General features: G+C 41.3%; 1 protein-coding gene across 1 annotated transcript in view; it reads left to right on the top strand.

Annotated features, from left to right (window-relative positions):
- The first annotated feature begins 15,157 nt into the window (after nt 1–15,157).
- Nucleotides 15,158–20,459, top strand: part of Sgcd (sarcoglycan delta) — a 408,119-nt gene continuing 402,817 nt past the window's right edge. Inside the window, exon 1 of the mRNA XM_090321219.1 lies at nt 15,158–15,214. The gene's annotated coding sequence lies outside the window, so the exon portion shown is untranslated. The remainder of the gene's footprint in view (nt 15,215–20,459) is intronic.

The following is a 20,459-nucleotide window of genomic DNA, read 5'->3' as shown; positions in this document are numbered from 1 at the left end:
AACACACGGATCACATGCAGTTAAAAAATAATCAGGGCCACGGTCATTTACCTATGTTTGTGTGAACCTTTAAAAGTGAGGCCCTCTGTGGAAAATGAATTCGAAGAAGTTACCTCTTCCTCCCAGGTGAGTTCTTTGAACAGTACAGGACAGCTGGATTTCAGACCTTGCCTCTCCTCTCCATAGAGTATCTGCCTGCTGCTTGCATTCTGGTCACTTAGACCTAGAGGCCTTGCAAATACCCTTGAGAAGTCCTGAAATTGACCATGAAGCACAGTAAATAATATTTAGTTCTATAACCTGGACAATAATTATTGTGTCTGAGAAATACTAAACTAGACCGAATGATAGAACAAAAGGAAAATCCATAGACAGTTGTCTGTTTAGTCCCTAGCATGCAGTGAGGGATGTGTGAAGCATGCTAAAGCCTCTCTATTCGGCTCCAGTGTTTCCTCCTCTGTATTTTACTCTTCAGCTTCTATAACTTAAATGCACAGTGATTTTTTTTAATATTATTATAAGAGTTGTAGAATTGGATGTGTTGAGGGAGATGAGCCAAATTCTGAAAGGCAAATACTTGGTCATATGTATAGCTAAGGTGATGATGATGATGATGATGATGATGATGATGATGATGATGATGATGATGATGATGCCAGGAATGGTGGGACATTAATATGAAAAGTGAACTGTCTAGAAAGCGATTTGAATGAGGTAGGGTGGGAGAGGGAGATTAAAAGATGTCTCATCCATCAATTCAATCTCTCTTTTATCATGTATCCACATCTATTCATCTAATTTTCTATCTATCCATCCTTGCTATCAGACATTAGTTTATCATTATGTATTCTTAAATCTTGAAACCCAGAAAGGCCTGTGGTTTAGTTCAGTCCTAGGACAGGAAAAGATGTGATATCCCAGTTTAAACAGCAATTAGAATATGTGATATGTATGCTTTGTGTGCGTGTGTGTGTGTGTGTGTGTTCATTCCTATTCAGGGTCTTAATAGATTCACTCTGCCTACCTATGTTGAAAAGAACAATCTAGTTTGCTGAGCCCACTGATTCAGATGTTAATTTGATCTGGAAACACCTCCACAGCCACACTCAGGAGTAATATTTAATCTGGGAGTCCCATAGCCCAATCAAGTGAATGTGTAAAGTTAACCCTTACGCTCTCAACTTTTCCCAAACTGGAGATCCACCCAGCCTCTGAGTATGTGCTATGATCCCATTGGGATGAGAAGTCCAGTCCATGGACAAAATGAGTGGCTCCAAAGAAAGTTAGATTAGCTTCTTGTGACAACCTTCGCCATTAACGTTTGTTTGTTTGTTTTTTTTTCTGGTGGTTTAAATATAAAAGGGCAACCAGCAGTGTAAACAGGGGCTCCCCTGTGTTGGTCAAAGCTGTACCTGCCTCTTTGTTACTCATGGTGTCATTATCCCTGTTTCTCTGTACCTAGCCCTTTCCTCCAGGGAGCTTGGAACTGCTCAGCTGCGAATTCCTATTTGATGTTCCCATTCTAATCCCAGATTACTGAACAAGAACAGCAGGAATCTCCAGGCAGGGAGGAGCTCAAAAGGGGAGGGAAGTCATTAGCTTGTCATGAGTCACCAGGACCTGATGAAAAGTCAGATTATGAAAGACTTAAGCAGCTATAGATAGCCAGGGAAATGCTTCTAAGGCTTTAATCTTGAATACTTCCACTCCACTTACAAGTAAGTAAAATACCTTACTCCTGAAGTATTTTAACATTCAGCAGAGAACTAGGTAGTCCATTTAAAAAAGCTATTAATTTTCTGCAGAAGGGATTAATGGATTGTAGCAAGGATAATGTGTGGATGACAGTTTTGCATTGTAATTCAGCACAGATGATGGAGCGGGGATGGTGGGATTCACATCCCAATGTCTTGTCTTAATTCACCTCACTGTGTCTCTATTTCCACATCTGTACAAGCTGTAAAATCTATATTAAAAATAAACAACCGATGTCCAAGACTTTGCAGAGAACAAATGAGTTCACACTTGAAATAGCATCTGGCAAAGACTTAAGCATTCAATAAATCTGAGACTATTATTACTGCCACAATTACGATATTCATAAAGGTTGGCAGGGATTGTTTCATGTGCTCATTGTCAAAGCTCTCATTATGAGAAATTCTTCTTCCCAAGGAGTGCATCACTTAAAAGGAAAACAAATGGAATCCATTCTTCTATATACCATAGCATACTTGTTCTGATTTTATTTAGTTTTTTAAAATAAAACTTACAATGATGTGTTATAAGAGTTAGTTTGTAGGATACTTCTATGTGTGTTCGTCTCTGTGCTCTCCATGAGAATATAGCTGGGGTTCTGAGTAGTTAGGTGTGGTTTCATCTACAACCCCAGAACCAGTAAGTGGTTATGTCTTAACTTCCCATCTCAGATTCCAAAGCATCATTCGAGATGAACGTAGGAGCCCAGTGTTACATACAGAAGTTGCTGGAATTACAGCTTGAATGCTGGACCGCCACATGTTATGCCATAAAAAAGTACCTAATGTCACTGAGCCATGACAGCAGCACCCTTTTTAGGCTTGGTTAGCAGATGAAAAACCAACTAGATTACATGCAAGTAAAAGCAATTCCCCTTCCAGATCTGTGACAGATGCTTTCTTCTTTCATTTCTTCAGTCCTGAAAACATCGCAGGCACTACACCAAAATCATTTTTGATTTTTATTTGAAAACCATCTTGTGTTCTCATAAGGAAAGCCTGTGTCGCGATTTGATTACAACAGCACCAGGATGTTGTGGTTGGTGAGAGTCCATTTGCCGTCATTTGTGGTGATTAACACGCTTCTGTGAAAATGGAAAAGGAGAGCAGGAGAGGAATGGAGGTACTAAAAGAGTAGAGAAGGGAAAGGTCCATCTATCTTCCTCTTGACTTCAACAACTTGCAGACTTCACTAGCAGCTAAGTAGCAAGGAGAATGACTTCATCTCTTTGTTCCTGTGAACTTGGTGTTCTAGATATAAAAGTAGAGGAAAGGCAAGAACATGTGTTCAGAGGGTAAACAGTGCACGGCGTTATACCATGCAGGTGAAAGTTTCCAATTTATTCAGAATTAACATTTTGATTGGGAACCAACAGCTTGGTCTAGAGGATCTTTGGATTAGACTCTGTGTTCCTGGTACTTCATTTCCATATGGTGCCAGGATTTTAAGGTGAAAGCACCAGGGGGAAAAATAGCAGAATGATAAAGCTATAAGAAATGAGTCAGAGAGGTACAAGAATTTTGTCTGTGTATACATTGGGGTTACTTTGCAAACCTATAACTTCTTGATTAGTTCAAGATCCAGGAGTACAAAGATTAATTTATTTTGGACCCTTCACTTTTTAAATATTACAATAATTTTCAAAGAAAGGAGCTCTGAATAGGTATATATAGTTAAAAATACACTCATTAAGCTAGGCATTAGTGGCTCATACCTATAATCCTAGCTACTCAGGAGGCTGAGATTTGAGGATCACTGTTTAAAGCTAGCTTGGGCAGGAACCATGAGATTTATCTCCAGTTAATCACCAAAAAGCTGGAAGTGGGGCCATCAAGTGGTAGAGTGCTAGCCTTGTGAAAAATGCTAAGGAGTAGGGCGCAGAACAAAACCCTAGTGTTCCTTTCTCACCTTCCCTCCTGACACAAATTATTAGAAAGTCACATGATTGTAGTTCTAAAATATATCTCAGAGCTACCTGTTGCTCTCCAGGTCTTAGTTCCCAAACACCATGGCACCATCTTGTTTTTTCACATGGTAACCTTGGTCTTCCAATCTGTCTCCTTTGCCGCCACATTCTCAACCTCATGATCTGTGTACTCCAGAAGATGTTTTAAAAGCATGAAAACAGATCCTCTTCTCCTCCTCAGGTTCTCACAGTGGATTCCCATCTTATTTATTGTACTTAAAGTCTCTATGTACCATCCTAGTAAGATCTGGCAGATCATACCCCTCTGACTCTAATATTTCCCACCCCTGTTGGCTAAATTCCACCCTCCTTGGCTTTATTTCTGATTCTAAAGTCAGCCAGGTTCCCTGTGCTTTATATCTTTGCATTTCCTGTTCTCTCAGTTTGCTTAACTTTGTCCTTTCTTGTTACATTGGTCACAGTCTAAATGTCACCTCTTATTCTATAAGGATCTTCTCCTTCTCTCGGTATTTGTATTTTCATAAGCCTGAAATGGAGACAACAATCCCCTGTGGCCTTGTGTTAAAGGGAATCTTTTAGAAATTTCCTGAGTATCTTCTATGAAACCTGCCACGGGTGTCCTTCTTCTCCCAGTGCCTTGTATACAGCTGCGAGCCGACTCCCATACCTTGCACCATCTCTTCTCTCAGCTCAGCGCCTTTGCAAGACGTTGTCCTTTAGACACACTGAACTCCTTCTCAGAGAAGGAGTGTTGTGTTTATTTGCAGAGAACAATAAATAAGAAGAAAAGAGGGAGATTATTCACATCCCCAGTCCTTGAAAGAGGCTGCTGGGAGATGAATTTTAGGAAAGCTACTTTGGGAATGATAATTCATAGCTTGTTTAGGGAATCTAATTTGGAGGAAAGTGAATAGAATCAAGAAACCCAAGTAGCAATTCCTCTGTTTCTCCATTGATCATGTTATGATTTTTTGTTTGTTTGTTTAAAAAAAAACCTTTCTTCATTTGTCCATATAGTTTCATCTTAACACATGATAAGGTTCAGGGGAAAGAGCCACAGATAAGTGTCAGGTGGCTTTTGGTCGTTTAGAATCATAAAAGTAATCATTAAAGTGAATACTTATCAAGAGCTTTTGCATCTTCCCAGTTTGCTTGCGTGTCTACATGCATGCTCTCATTCCGTCCTCTGTATCCCTGTGTAGTTGATAACAACACTTTCTGTGGCTTAATGGAGCCAGTGGAGGCCAGAATGGATCCATGCCTTGACCCCACAAGTCATTCTGCCAGAAAGTACAGAAGACTGGATTTGGACTTGACAGTTCCCTTCTCTCTGTCAGGGATGTGTGGTGTCGTTCTCTGCTCAGGCTGCCACCACAAGGTACCAGAGGCTAGGTGTGCTGGCTTTAATCTCAAATATCTCCTGTCAGTTCCTGTGTTAAAGTCTAGAGTCCCAGTGTAGCTGTGTTTCTAGAGGTTAAGGGTTTGGAACATGGTTGGGTCATGAGATTGCCTACCTCCCAAATGAAAGAACTCATTTTTGCATTTCGTAGCAGGACCAGTCTGGAAGAAGGGATTTGGTATGGAAGCAGGCTGTGTGTGTGTCTGCCCCTGGCTGCCATGCGGTGAGCAATTCTGATCAGTGTCACATGTTCCTTCCATGATTCTCTGCCTCACTGCATGGAATGCAAGCCCCATCCCTTTTGATAACTCACAATAGCTATTGCGTCACAATAATGCAAAGCTGACTGAAACACTGGATGACTTAGTAAACGATAGAATGTTTATGTTCTGTCAGATTGGGGGGGGCTGGGAGTTCAAGGTCAAGGTGCCCTTCACTGAAGGTGAGTATCTCTCCAGGTCTTTCTCCCTGTCTTACAGGCTCTGGCCTTTATGCCATGTTTTTTCTCGGTGTGTTTGTACTCTACAGTGTCTTTTGTTCTTACAAGGAATGATAATCTAGTTTTATCAGGGCTCCACTCTTACCACTTTAATCTGCTTACTTTCCTCCAGAAAGGTTTTTTTCTCCAAATGCAGTCACCTTAGAACCCCCATTCACACAGGAACATTGAAGAGGGGAGGGTTACGTTTCATCCATAAGAGCCAGCGGGTTTAACCAGTATACTCATCTCTTGATTGAATAACAACACGTTGGTTAACATCATCCTAACATCTATGGCCCTGTCTCTGTCATGGATATAACAAGCAGTTTCACTTCTAAAGCCTTCTCCTACTCATGTCTGTAATCCTAGCTACTCAGGAAGTTGAGGTGAGAGGATTGAGGTTCAAAGCCAAGCTAGTCAGAAAAGCCTCTGAGGCACTTGTCTCCAATTAACCACCCCAAAAGCCAGCAGTGCAGCTGTAGAACAAGTAGGGAGAGCACTAGCCTTGAGCAGACAAGCTCAAAGACAGTGTCCAGGCCCTGAGTTCAAGCCCCAGGCCTCCCTCACCTCCATCCTCACACATAGATGATGCTATGAAATCAACATTATAGCTCATTTGCAAGTTCAGACATTTCTTATTGACATAAAACCAAAATGGGGGTCATTCTACCACTGACTGCTGTGAAAGTAAGAAATGGCAGAGAAAGTTTCTGGGGCCCTATTTATTCTTCCTTATGAAATTACTCTTTCCACATTGCTTGATTTTCTCAGACACACAAGAACACACCTTTTTTACTTCTTGCTTCTTTGCCACTCTTTTATCTAGCAAACACAAGTACATTGCTTGTTTGGCGTGTACCAGCCGGGTGTCCATTGATTGAATGCTTGTTGTGTGCTGGATGCTGTCAGGAGACCACGCCACATTCATTCGTCTGACTCAGCCTTTCGGTCAACCTATATGGCTACACAGATGGGAACATAGACCTTTCTGTGGTTAGACTATTTGTTCAAGGTCAGTCAGCTAGAAGGGATAGAGGCAGTGTCTGACGTAAACTCTGTCTGATTCCCAAGATAATTCCTTCGTCTTTAAGTGTATTCTGCCCAAGACTTTCTTGTTTGTGTCTCTTTGTGGCTTTACCTTTTGTTTCCACTGGCTGCTTCTCTTTGGCCATCAGGGCCATCTCCCTCGCCTCTCAAGTCCTCGTGCTATTCCTTGTCATCTTGTCAGAGGCACACACTAGGAAAGGACGAGGCAGCAAGTGTAGAAACAATTGTCAGAGTCAGCTGAGAGCTGCGCAGGCGTCCTGTAGGGTGTTTTCTCTCTCTCCATCGCCTGGACTTCTTTATGCCATTGCTTTGTGCCTTCCATTATTGTTTTAATTTCAGCCTGCAATTAGAGCTTGCAAATTGAATTGCTTTCTCTGAGGAGCCTGTGATTTCTCTTTTTGGCAAGTGCCACCTCCCCGCTCCCTCCCCATTCCTCCTTGTGCTGCTGAGATTAACTTGGCCGATTTTGTTTCCTTGCACTGGGGAGGGGCTCATTAGAATCACAGGTTAGTGGCATTTCAGGGAGTGTGTAGGGAGAAACATACACGAGTGGTGCTCAGAATGATGAAGAGGAGAATAGAGGTTCTTTGGGCAGTTACACAGAGCTTGAGGCAAGGAACTTGGGGATTAGAGAAGATGGTCTCTCTTTTGCACTCAGAAGCTTTGTGCTGTTTACAGATTCCATAGAGGACCCAGCCAAGTTTCTTCTTTAAAATCAAAGTCTTGTTTCCTTCCTTCCTTCCTTCCTTCCTTCCTTCCTTCCTTCCTTCCTTCCTTCCTTCCTTCCTCCCTCCCTCCCTCCCTCCCTCCCTCCCTCCCTCCCTTCCTTCCTTCCTTCCGATACTTGGGTTTGAACTCAAGGTCTCACACTCTCATCTCTTTCACTCATGGCAGGCACTCTGCCACTGTGCCACCCCTCACCTTCTGGCTTTTTGCTAATTAAAAGTCTCCAGTGTGTCTGCCTTAGTTGGCTCTGAACTGAAATTCTCAAATCTCAGCCTCCTGAATTGCTAGGATTACAGGCCTGGGTCACCTGGTGTCTGGCTCTTGCTCTTACCTCTGAAGATTTGCAGATATTGCATGCTGCAAATATTAGCCCCAGACATTCAAGCCCTATACCAGCTCCATTCTGATGCTCATTATTAGCAGAAAAAAAATCTCCATATCTACAAATTCTTTCAGTTCTATCTTTGTTCTCAAAGGAGCCGAATTGATTTTCAGTTGTATAGATGAAAGAGGGATTAATCTGCTATCGAGAGATCTCAAGGTGCTGTGAGAGCCATTGTGCCTGTAGGAGTGCTGAGTGTCTTAATATCCTTTTTAATCCTGAAATGAACAATCCACTCCTACTCCTTTTAAAATAATTATCTTTGAGTAGTTATATAAAGGAAGGGGGGGTGTCAGTTCAACATGTCAGCTTATGAGTACAGTGCATCTTAATCAATGTCACCCTCTCTGTCATTCTCCCCTGTTTCTCCAGCCCCACCTGTCCCCTCAAGTTTCCTGGCTTCATTTTGACCTATGAAAATTGAGTGTTCGGACTGGATTCATCCACCCTGCCTCTCCTGTAAAACCCAGTGGGTAGGGGCAGTCATTTACCATTTGGTGTGTGGTTTGGTGAATGGTGTAGAGCAGCTTCTTCTTGTCTTGCACATGGGGAAAGTTTCACTGGTGGTGGTGGGAACACAGGAGACCCCCCTTCCCATAGAGGGCGCCGCTGCTCCTCCACAAGCCGCCATTGACCCAACCAATGAAGACATTGTAGGTGGCCATGTAGAATTATGGTTGTTCTGGGTCTGTTCATGTCAGGTAATGCCTGTGGGTGAAAATAGTTTTCAGAATGTCATCCCCATTAAATCATGAGTAGAGTTTTGTACCCTCTCAAGAATTTTATTCTTTGTACATCTCCTTAAAGATAATAAACCAATTAAAGATAATAGGGAACAGACAAAAAAAAAGTTTGAGATGGGAAGAGTGATGGGATGGCATCGATCAAGAAGCATGTTGAATGGAAATCCTTTGGTACACCTACTTAAAAATAATTTTTAAAAATTAACTTCATTGATATCTTTTAGCAACTTGGGGGAAAAAAAAGCAGAATTTACCTGTAGCATACAGTCCATAGGAATGTGGTGATACTCGTTCTATTATAATTTCTAGTTCATTTACACTACTTACATGATAATCTAATCACTTGCTGTCTGCAAACTTGGAGTCAGGTCAGGCTCACAGCTCAGCCACTGTACAGTAAGTAACACCCCTTAAATCCTCTGTAATATTGTCCTGTATACAAACGTTTGTGAAAACTTCAAGTGAAGAATCTGTTCTCCCACTCTGTGAGTCACATGTGTTTGACAGTACTAGCAGATTATCTTGCAGACTGAGCACTGTTCCAGCTGTCCTTCTTTGTGTTGGATCCATCTGTCCATCTCACCTGTGGTCCATGAAAAATTCCATCTGCCTCTGTTGTATCATTTTGAGAAGATTTCTCTTTGGCCCTGTGTGTTCAATGTTTTTCTTTGTTGAAAAACAATCCTCTTCTGCAATGGAATCCTACTAGTCCTTTAGCTCTGCGGGAATGTTACTCAGTCTCCCACAGAGTGAAGAAATATGAAAAACAATATTCCACTTCTAACACTGCTGTTTGTTTAGATCTATTTTATTTATTTCAGGATGCCAACATGTAGACTAGTGATTATTTTGGTCTCATTTCTGTTTTGTTATGTTTTAAATTTTTCATTTTTACTCGGCTTTTCAACTTCTTCAGCAACTGGTAACCAGGTTTGAACTTTGGCCCTGTGAGACTTTCCGTTGTTCTCTAAGGGCTTTCTAGATGTGAGTTTTTCAAAAAGCAGGTATGTGGTAGTACGATGTAGATAAAGTTCTGGAGAAATAAGTCATATTTCCTTTATGTCTGCCACCTTTAATGAGAACTGAAGCCGACTCTCTTTTTTTTTAACCAGGGCAAAGCATGTGCTCTGTACATTCATGTGTGTGGGTCTGCTTGCACATGTGTACATGCCTGTGCAGATGTGAGTGACTGACAGCTCACTGAGCTCATCAGACAACCCTGTGTGTGAAGTTGAGAGTGATGATTATCTCCTTTTTGCAGATGAGCCCAGAGAAATTCAGACTGGTTAAGTAATTTTCCCAGTGTCCTAATAGGCAAATAAATGTTAGTCAGTCACCAAACTGCTGCTTTTGATGGAAGTCTTTGCTCTTTTGATCGATACTTTTTTATTTTGTCTTCCGGCATAATCGTCTAGGGACAGATTTTATTGTGTGTCGTGGATTCTGGGTTCTATAGATGCTTGGATGCTTTTCCCACTGAGAAGGGGCCCCTGTCCTCTCCACCCTCGCACTCGATGCTTGGACTGCTTTGACAAATAGATTGTAACAGAAGTGACGAAAAGACAAGTCTAGGCCTTGCCTTTATAAAAGGACTTCCACTTTGATCTCCAGGAGCTCTGAGCTCCTGTGTAAGAAATCCAGGTAGCCAGAGGCAACCTTTCTGGGGAAGCCATGGGAGAAAGGGGAGGGAGAAGAAACTCACAGGGCCATGTTGGATGGATGGACCACGTGGAGAGAGCAGGCAAAGCCACCCAGCTAGCCTTCAGCTGCCCCGGCTCTCAGTTTCCAGCTCCTGCTGCTTATACCACTTCAACCCAGGCTTCAGACTTCATGGGTCAGAAACTAGCTTATACTTATGTACCATGGCCAACATCTTAACTAGTAGAATGATGATAAATCATTTTCACCCACTAAGTTTTGGAGCAGTAACAGAGGAGACAAATGAAACATGTATCTTTGTATGGAAATGTCTTTCAAAACAGAGATGCTTGGAGCATGGCTCAAATAGTAAAGTACTTAACTACCAAGAGTGAACTCCTGAGTTCAAATCCCAGTACTGCCTGGAAGACAGGAATCCTGGCTTGTTCTTTCCAGCATTAAGTACTAGGAACTCAATTTTTGTTGATTAAGCCAACAAACAAATCAGCGCATGGAATGAAGCTATTGGGAAGACATGTGAAACTAGTTTCTGCTGAATCTTCAGATTTAGAGTGAGTGAGGAGACTGACCAGGCTTAAAAAAAAATTGTAGAAATGGATGAAAGCTATGAAGAAATACAGGCAATATCAGAAGATATTTATATAGACAGTAACTGAGGGCACTCAGTAAACCTTGCAGTATATCTAATCCATCACTGAAATTTGGATGTTGGGCCATAAAATGACATAATTGGCAAGGTGTGATCTCTTTCCCTATACCCCTAGTTCAAGGGCAGTGTCATATCTCCAGACCTGTAGAAAGGACGGAGACAGGGAGAGAAGTTTGGGTAAAACAGGAAGTGTTCAGGATTTCACTCCCTGGCTGTATATATTCTTTCACATGTTGGAAGCTGTGCAATTGAAGTATCCTTTGTCTGGATTATTCCTTGCTACAAGAAGTCCTCTCATCTTTCTCTTGTCAAGTTAAATGTTCCATTTTCCGACAGATACATTTCTTAATCTGTTGCATTACAGATCTTGGCTTTAATGGCACTTCTTTCTACTGCTTGCTCATCCCCCTGTAATATAAAAACTGTTTATACAGTTTTCCCCCAGTCTTTTGTGAAAGCCCCGTAAGAAGGAGGAATGTGTGTCTTCCCATCCTTTTTATGGCAGCTCTTAACCAAGTGTTTTGCAGAAGATGCATACAGCAGATGAAAGAAAGCAGGAAGAAGGCCCAGGGTATTCATCTTTATGTAAGACCTGGCACCTAGAATCCATTCAGTAAAGAACTGGTTGTTCAAGAAACAAATGTACTGATGAGTTAATTCATGGCTAGCTTAGCCTAACAGCATGTTTTACTATATCCGGTCATGAACAACTTACTTTTTGCGATGTAACCTCCCCACTAAATGCATTCCATCAAGGGGTCAGTAGTCTCCCTGAAAAATAGGAGCATTGTTTTTTTTCATAATGTACAATAATAATCAATTCTTCAGTATTGTTTCCAGTGCCTACCAAAGCATGCCTTCAAGTTTTCTACAATGAATTGAACCAATGTTGGCAGAGAAACCACCCTTCTACTGGGTACAGTCCCCTTTGGAAATAACTTGGAAATAATTTTTAGAAGCTAGTGTTTCATTCTGTCTCTAGTTTGTGGTCTGCCTTCTGTCTCTCTCTCTCTCTGTCTCTCTCTCTGTCTCTCTCTGTCTGTCTCTCTCTCTGTCTGTCTGTCTCTCTGTGTGTGTCTCTCTCTCTCTCTCTCTCTCTCTCTCTCTCTCTCTCTCTCTCTCTCTCTCTCTCTCTCTCTCTCTCTCTCTCTCTCCATAATCTCTGAGTATTTAAGACTATCCAGTGAAAATGTGAGTGAATCGACAGTGTTCATTTTGAATGCAAAAATCTAGGAGCCAACTTATGTAGTAAAATGCCTAAAGTGATAGAAACACACAGATCTTTTTACCGTTTATTATCGTCCAGGTGAAGAATTTGCTAAAAAAAAAAAAAAAGGAAAGAAAAAGAAAAATGCATTCAGCGTACTTGTGGGTTTCAGACTAGGAAACATGGTGATGAATGCTTTTACTTTCTCGTGTATGTTTTTGGAATGATGCAGATTCATTAGGAGAATGCATTGGAGATCTCAGGCCTTCTTTTGTGATTTGGATCCCATAGTGTGAGGTGTGGAGTGTACGAGAAATGGCATCAGATACGTTGTCTTTGCAGAAGAATGGGAAGAGATTCTGTTTGTGTCATTCCATTATGTCAGACAACCCTGATGAGATGCCCCAAATACTATCTTCCTTTTAAATAGTATAACTGGCAGCAGTGCAAATGTTAATAAAGGTACAAAACCTTTTTCTAATTCAGTGGCAGAAAATGACCTTGAATGGGTTGACACAGTTAAGAAAATTAACGATTCTAATTCAATAAATTTGAAGATTAAGTCAGATACTTGAAAGTGGAACACTGGAATGAATGGCCATATCATTTGCTACATAAATATCAGAGATTGAATGGCTGTTTGTTGTTTGCTACTTAATTGGATGGTTTTTGGCTGTAAAGAGAACATTGGACTCGTCCTAATTGATTAAGTACCTTGTTTCTCACATATTCTTTAATTCTGAATTCCAAGCATGTGTGTAATCCATTTGATGGTTTTATTTGCTCTTTTCTGTAATGCAACTTTGCTGACTAGAAACTGGTTTACTCTTTCATGTCTGAAGGCTCTGATAAATCTGCAAGCTTAGGCAGACAGCTCTTTTATCCCAGGGCCCTTACTGGACTGATGATTTTGTGGAAACCTGCCTAGACTTAAAAAAAGGGGGTCTCTGAGAGGGATAGGAGCCTTGAAGGGGAGAAACAAGGGATTTTTTTTTTGAAGTGACCTCAAGAAACACACATGCACATATACACGAGTTGTTCATGTAGAAGTCAGTGCCAAAATAGAAGAATGAGGGTGGGTTGGTTCTGCCTTGGCTGATGAAACAGTGGTGAATTGAAAAAATGATCAAAAGTGACATTGGGGGCCAACTAAGAAATATGAAAGGAGTCTGAGTGCCGGTACGTCATGGAATCTACTGTCTGCTCAGGATAGCAGAAGAAACTGCTTCCCAGTCTGGGTTCCTCTTCTTGCTCTTCTCCTTGCCACTGCACTTGACTTTTCTCCTCTGCCTTCCTCTTTCTCTTCTTTACATATCAAGTTCCGGTAGGAACTTTCCGTTCCCACCATTAAAATGTTTTAAGTGTGTTCAGTAACAGAAGGTGATAGGGGCTGGGAAATGTGTCAGAATGGGTTAGTTTAATTGAAGTTCTAGATATGCATGTGTGTAATAATCTTGTGGAACCTCAACACACAGTTCACCGACACGGTAAATATTTGAAGGATAGATGTGACATCATGTCTGATCTGAGAAGAGTTGGTGTGGAGGGAGAGGAAATAGATGGAGAGGAGTGGAGGGGAGAGAATATGATCATAATACATTAGGGGTGTCTGTGGAAATGGAACACTGGAGCTTGTTTGAGGTCTGGAAAGGTGGAAGAGAGAATGAGAGAGACAGATGAGGTGTGAATCTGATCAAGTTACATTAAAAAAAAACACATTATCTTCAGGTAGTTGTACAATGGGATTTCAATGCAGCATGTCAGTTTGTTTTGATCATTGTCACCCCTTCCATCTCTCTCCCCCATCTCTCTCCACCCCACCCCTCCCTACTCAGTTCCATTTTCCCATGTGTACCTTGACTGCTGTGACCCTCTCTCTTTGTCTGCCACCTTCCTTGACCCATGATCTCTCTTTTGTCACTTGGACATGTCCAAGTGAAACCTCCTCTACAACGGAAGGATCCTCACATCGAAGAAAATATGTTAGAATGAAGAAAACTGGCTAGCTTTTATTGTGTGTCTGTAGTGTGGACAGCCTAAGTCTCTGTCTGTTGGAAGACACTAAAGGAGAACCATGAGTATTGTCTAAACTTTTTGTTTTGTCTGAGCACAGATTATGCTCGCATGAAACCAGTGGAAAGGATGAGGGGGAGAGTGCGTCTCCTGTTATGTTAATTAATAAGCTGTGAGTTTTGTTATTGTCAGGAGATACCTGTCATGTCTGCTTTCTTCTGTTTTTAGAGCACCTGTTAACGCACGGTATTTCTGGTTCACAGTGACACAAGTGAGCGTGTGAAAAATTCAGTGTGCTTCCCATCTCACACACAGCCACTGGCAGCATCAACTTCCGTATTCCATATGAATACGGCATACTTTCCAGAAGGTTCCCATCCATCAAGCCATCAGAGTATTTTATGAAGTGACTGGCAGAACACAGGAGGACCTGTGGAATTGGGCTCTCTTCTTGGATGAAAGGGATTTGTTTTGGGGCCTACAGCACAGGCGGCTACCATTGCAGGCTGTCATCTTGGTGGGATTTTCTTCTCTATTCTTGCTACCCCAAGCAATTTATCATCAGAGTTCCACAGTGCCTTTGGCCTTTCCTCTGCCAGAGCACATCCACCAGTGAAAGAATCCACTGTGAGTGAGTGACCCTTTCCGATGGCCAGTGGTGACTGCCAACAGTTTTGGGATCCTGGCACTAGCTGTCTACCTGAGTATGGGTGAAACCCCAGCCCCAGCAGGAATTGTGGCACACAATTCTTAGATACATTTTCACTGGGGTGGCGGAGCGGTGATTCTCCAGTCTCACCCCCCTGCCATGTACGTAGAAGAGTAAGTGTGAGCTGCCTGCCATGCAGGGTTATTTGGGTTGAAAACATCTTGAAGTTTGGGCTAGCCTCAAGCTACCCTGTTCTGAGTCCTTGTAATCATTGCAGGGTACTACTTTAATGTACAGAGTTATGAGTTATCAGGTGACAACGGTAGTAGTAAAAACAAAAAGTGGAGGGGAAGAAAAAGACATTTAGAAAAGAATTAATTCTCTCCAGTGGGTGATGGTGCTTTCACTAAGCTTCTTTTCATTGTTGCTCTGTGATGTCACATAACCCAGACCCTGAAGTCATAGCTCAGAATGTTTGTAAGTGCTGGCGTCAGAGTTGTTCACGCAAAAGTGGAGTGTCAGCTCCTCACATGCTCTGAATCCTGATTTTCCCTGTTACTTAATTTTTGTCTGAATTGTAGGTACTACTCATACTCCTCTCTTTTCTGATTCAAATCATTTGGCTAACTTTGGGTTTTGATATGTTCAAGGCCCAAGCGTTAAGACTGGAAGGAGAGACACATCAAGAAGATGGAACTGAGAATACCATTGCTGAAAAGTTGGTTATTAGTATGCATTAATAGATATTTAACCGATTGAAAACCCAAAGAGCTGAGACCCTTGGATCTCACCTATTTAGCTTGTTTGGAGGAGAAAATGTGTTTTCAGCCTTTTCGTCTGGATGCAGCCCTGCTGTAACAAAGCAATTTTAGTAGAAAAAATGGATTTGGATTCCGGGTTCTTGTTGAGTTTCATGGAACTCGTCGGTTAGAGAGAAGAAAAATTGCCTCGCTGAAATTGTGTTTTCTTCTCTACTTACAGGTCCTCATCTTGGTTCTGATGTTATGTGAACACTTGTCTCCATGCCTCTTTACTTCCCAATAGTTAGGCATCCAAGCGTTCTTTCTCAATTTTTGTTTGGTTCGTGTGCCTTTAAAACTTGATTAAAAGTCAGCGGGTTGCTGAGGGCTGTCCGCGAATCGCCGCTGTTGTCATTAGATCTTTGATAATATTCCCCCGTGTTGCTCTAAACCAAGTAATCAGGTTTAGCTTGTACATGTTGTGTCAAAGTTCCCAGAGGGTTTACTAATGAAAACAAAAAGGCAATACGTGTCACTGTAATAAACCAGCATTCTGCTGAAAATAATTTGAAAATGAACACTTCACAAGGCTCCCTCCCTTCTACCCCACTGTGCTGCAGATCTGACCTTCATTTCCATGCCTTCCTCTTTGTCAGCCTTTCAGAATCTTACACATCAACGTGAATGATCCAAGGTCATGTCTACATCAATATTTTAATTACCTGGCTTTGTCAATGGCTTGTTGAAATGGCTATCATCTGAAAGTGTCTGGTAGAGACAGTGCCTTGGCATCCATAGGCTTCTTGAGTCTGACTTCCTTCCATAGAAAGACTTAAACAATTTTTAAAAGAGTACATTCTCTATTTTAGTACAGGAAACGTATGTGATAGTTGTGATCTGATAATGTACAGATCCTGCTCGTTGATGGCGTTGCACTGTGGATTCTATGACTGAGTTCTTTCATCAAATTGCAGCTTCAGCTGTGGGAGGGGATTCTTCTGTGTGCATTACAAGTGTCTTAGTATTCCCTTCCCCACCCCGAAGAGCAGAACTGTCTTCTGACATTGTTCCTGAGGGAAGGAAGCCAGCCAGTCTAGATTAGCTGCAGCTCTACATTGTAATTTATCCAGGTTTTGTTCTATTTTATTGTTCTGGGTATTTCATTACCCAGAAAGTTGTATTCTGTACAGTTTTTTTCCCAAATTTCCTTTCACCTTGATTATAGGCAGATTATATTTTTAGCTACTAAGGCCTAAATAGTCAATTCTTTATAGAAGGCGGGTTTTTTTTTATGATGCATTTCACAACATCTGAATTGGAAGGTTTCTTACTTTCCTGTATTGATGTGTCCTCAGCTTCTAATAAAAGTATTTATTCATCCCCAAAATAGAGGTTTTAAATCTCACAGTAGCAGGAATTACTGTCATGATAGGTCATGTGTCAGGTGGTACATTTGTATGTTATTTCATGTTCGCAAGTGCCTTGATGCAGGAACTATTGTTTATTTTCTATAGAGGACAAAGCTATAGCAAAGTGGTCACTTAAACAAGTCAACTGTAGTTAAGGGGTGCCTGCTAGGATTTGCTCCAAGGGGTTCTGACTTCTATCTCCTGCACAGTTCTGAGTTCTGACTTCCAGCTCCTGTACAGTGCTACCCATTGCTTTCTGATCCTCAGCTGTCACATTCCACACTGACTGAGGCCTGCAAGTGTTGTGGGTCATCCCCTCCCCCACCCTAATTGACTGAATCAGGTTCCCTGAGGATTACTATGATAGGACAGTTTCAGATATATTCTTAATAATAGCCTACTAGCTTTGAGGACTCAATATATTATGGCAGTCAGGCCATTTTCTTTTTCTGATTTTTTTTCTCCCTCATAGAGAAAGAGGGCTTTAATTCTAAACATCAATTAAGTAGAAAGCAGTTCATATATTTTCTATGCTTTTAATTTTTATTTTTTTCATACCAGGCTTTATGGAGGTATAATTTACATACATTAAAACTCACTGATTTTACTCGTACAAGGCGACCGGTTTTTCTGAGCATAGAGAGTCATGTGGGCTCCCTTTTCAGTTGTACATATAATATTTCCATTTCCTGAAATGGAAATAACCTGTTGCCCTTTGCGGTCAATCCCTGCTTAAAATTCTTGGCCCTCCTTAGAATCTCAAGTGATTGGAATTAATTCCCGTGTAGTCTGTTTGTGTTGGGTTTTTCGCTTAGCATGTGCTTTTGAGCTGCATCCTGCCGTTTAGAAGCAGCTTTTGAGTTTTCCTTTGGGGTGCTATACTACTGTGGGCTGGTGGTGGAGGTTAGGCCTGGGACTGAGACCCTATGTGGCTGTGCTGTTTACCACAGTTGTGATGTTAACACTGATGCTAGTGATGGATAAAAGTGCTGACCCTCTCTGGCTCCAAATTGCAAATGACAGGATCACCCCAGCACAGCATGCTGACCAACCTATACCCTCTACCTGCAAATCTGAAAATCCCTGACTCTCACCACCATGAGAGCATTAGAGTCACAGACATTCTTCATCATACATATAGTGACTTTGGAGGTGGGAAGGGGGAAGGAGACAGAGAACGGTTTGCCTGAAATACAGAATATGTAAAGGTCTTTGATATTATTGCCCAGGGGACAAATCCATTTGTTTTCCTTTTCCTTTGCACCCCGTGTATAGAAATTCTTGAAGAAGATAGGGCAGATTGCTCAGGCCTGTTGCACAGCAGAACCTATTTGGCTCCTCACAGAATTTATTTTAGGAGGTTAGCTGAAAACCTCAAATGCTTATTTTCCGCTTTTAGGTGACAACCCTGGCATTTAAACCCCAAAAGAACAAAACAAAGCCCTATTGGCACATGTCATCACTGAGAAAGTTTACTCTTTGATTTCACTTGGGACAATGGAGAATGTGGTTTGATAAAAGCCTTATTTGTTGTTACTCTTCCCAAATCTTCTCCCTTAGCCATTGGACAACCGTATGTGAACTTGGGGGGTACAGAATAAAAACCAAAGACGAAAGTCATCCAGGAACATTTGTAAGTAATGGTCTTAATTTGAAGGTGTGTCTAGTGAATCAACTCCCACTCCTGAAAGTTGCTGAGGCCCATTTCGCAAGACAACTTGTAGAGAATTTGTTGATGAAATTTATACTTATCCCTAGGGTCAGGCGCTCTTACCCGGAAGCTTTCAAGAGAGTCATACTAGATTTCTCACATGTCTGCATTGGCGTTTCTATAGAAGGAAATGAGATCTGGGGGTGGGGGTGAGGAATAGATTTTTGAAGTGAAAAGTCTAGAACAAAAATAATGGGATGACCATCCCAGAGAGTTTTGAATTCTAAAGTACATTGCAGGTTTTTATATATTCCAAGTTGTTTCCCATCAGCAAGCAACAGAAAAGGAATGCCGAGCCTCAGAATTTATGTAACTGAAAATTTAAGTTAAGGAAAGAGCATAAATTTGAAGGGGTGAAAATAAAGCTCATTTATCATTTTAAGAAGTACCTCTGATATGCCATATCTAGTCCCTCTTTTAATTGCTGCTGCAGTGTAATGGGGAAGGCTTAATGAAAAAAGTAATTGAATCAAGGATGCTAAGAATTACGATGAGGGTGGTGCCTACAAGCACAGGAACATATGTCAGAAAAAAATAGTTTTCTTTTAGAGCCAAGGAACTCCCTGAGGAATGACATTTAAATATACTATTACCTATTAAGTAATATATTATCTAACTGCATATAATCTATATGATGTACTAAATAATGCATATATATTATACTTTTGTGTTATAGAACATGATCTATATACTCATAATATATGATATATTAATTACAATAATGCAGTTTTAATTTATAGCTTTAACTTATATTTCTTCATATATATGAAGCATTCTGCTTTCATGTTAATTAATTTCCAGGCTCTTGGGACAAGGCAGAATTGTTTTCTGTTTCCTAAGGGAACCAGCTAAACTATCTTGAGTTCATCTCTCTATGTCTAGGCCTTTCTAGCTTACTCTAAATTCCATGGGAAAAGAAGAGCTAAAACCTGGAAGATTTGACCAGGAATAGCAGGGGTCATATTTACATTGGTTGACTAAAGTCAGTTTTGCCCTGTTTTCTAGAAGTCTCCTATTCCTTCACTTTCTACTTGCAAGAGAGTATCTTCTAGCCTCCCACAGATTTCAGAGGGGATTTGTGGCCCCCTGTTCAGCTTTAGGTTTGGTAGTTAAAAACCAGAAGCAATAATTTGTTAGCATATTCAGAGGCATAATTTCTACCTGCCACTAACTTGTGTGCCTTACACAAGAATCCTATTGTACATTCGTTTGACTGTATGTGGTTGCTTCTCTCTCTTCCATCCTGTGTGTGTGTGTGTGTGTGTGTGTGTGTGTGTGTGTGTGTGTGTGTGTGTGTGTGGTGGGGAAGGAAATGCCTCTGAAAGCCAACAAATGCATACAGTAAATACACCTGAATGATTTGAACTCCCAGTTGGGCACTGAGCTGGTTGTCCCATGCAGCCTGGTTTCTTCCTGGTAACATTTTGGGACAGCAGATTCTCAGTATGCTTTACTTTCTCTGACTCTGTCTCTCTCGTGTGTTCTTGATATTGAACTAAATTTCCTTCTTTTGTGGTGTGTGTTGACTATTAAATTACTCCCTGTTGGGTTTTCTTCAAGATCTTCAGACACGATGCAGAGGTTCACAGGATGGCACAAAGGCTGTAACCCTATCAGTAAAACATGTATTATGTCCTTACCTTCAGGTTGAACTGGACTATGTATTATGACCAATCACTGTCTTTATTTCCCCACATGATTTTGCTTTTCCTGCTGGGCTGACCTAAGTCAATTACTCTTTTTTTCCCTGAGACATTGTTAGTCTTCATTCACAGACCAAAAAAAAATTAATACTTTCCTCGAGGAAAATTACTGCCTCATGCTGAAACAGTTGCATTTTCTACGAGTCCTGGAATACCCTCCCCAGGGGAGACTTAGAGATGAAGGTCTAGATCTCCTAAAAAATGCACCCCCAGAGATTGTGCTCAGAAAATCACCATTGTTCTCCCTTCTATTCTTGAT

This window comes from Megascapheus bottae, chromosome 29, assembly GCF_031878675.1.
Source record: "Megascapheus bottae isolate mThoBot1 chromosome 29, mThoBot2.hap1, whole genome shotgun sequence".
Taxonomy (NCBI): Eukaryota; Metazoa; Chordata; class Mammalia; order Rodentia; family Geomyidae; genus Megascapheus; species Megascapheus bottae.
This window is presented reverse-complemented; position numbering and strand designations above follow the sequence as displayed.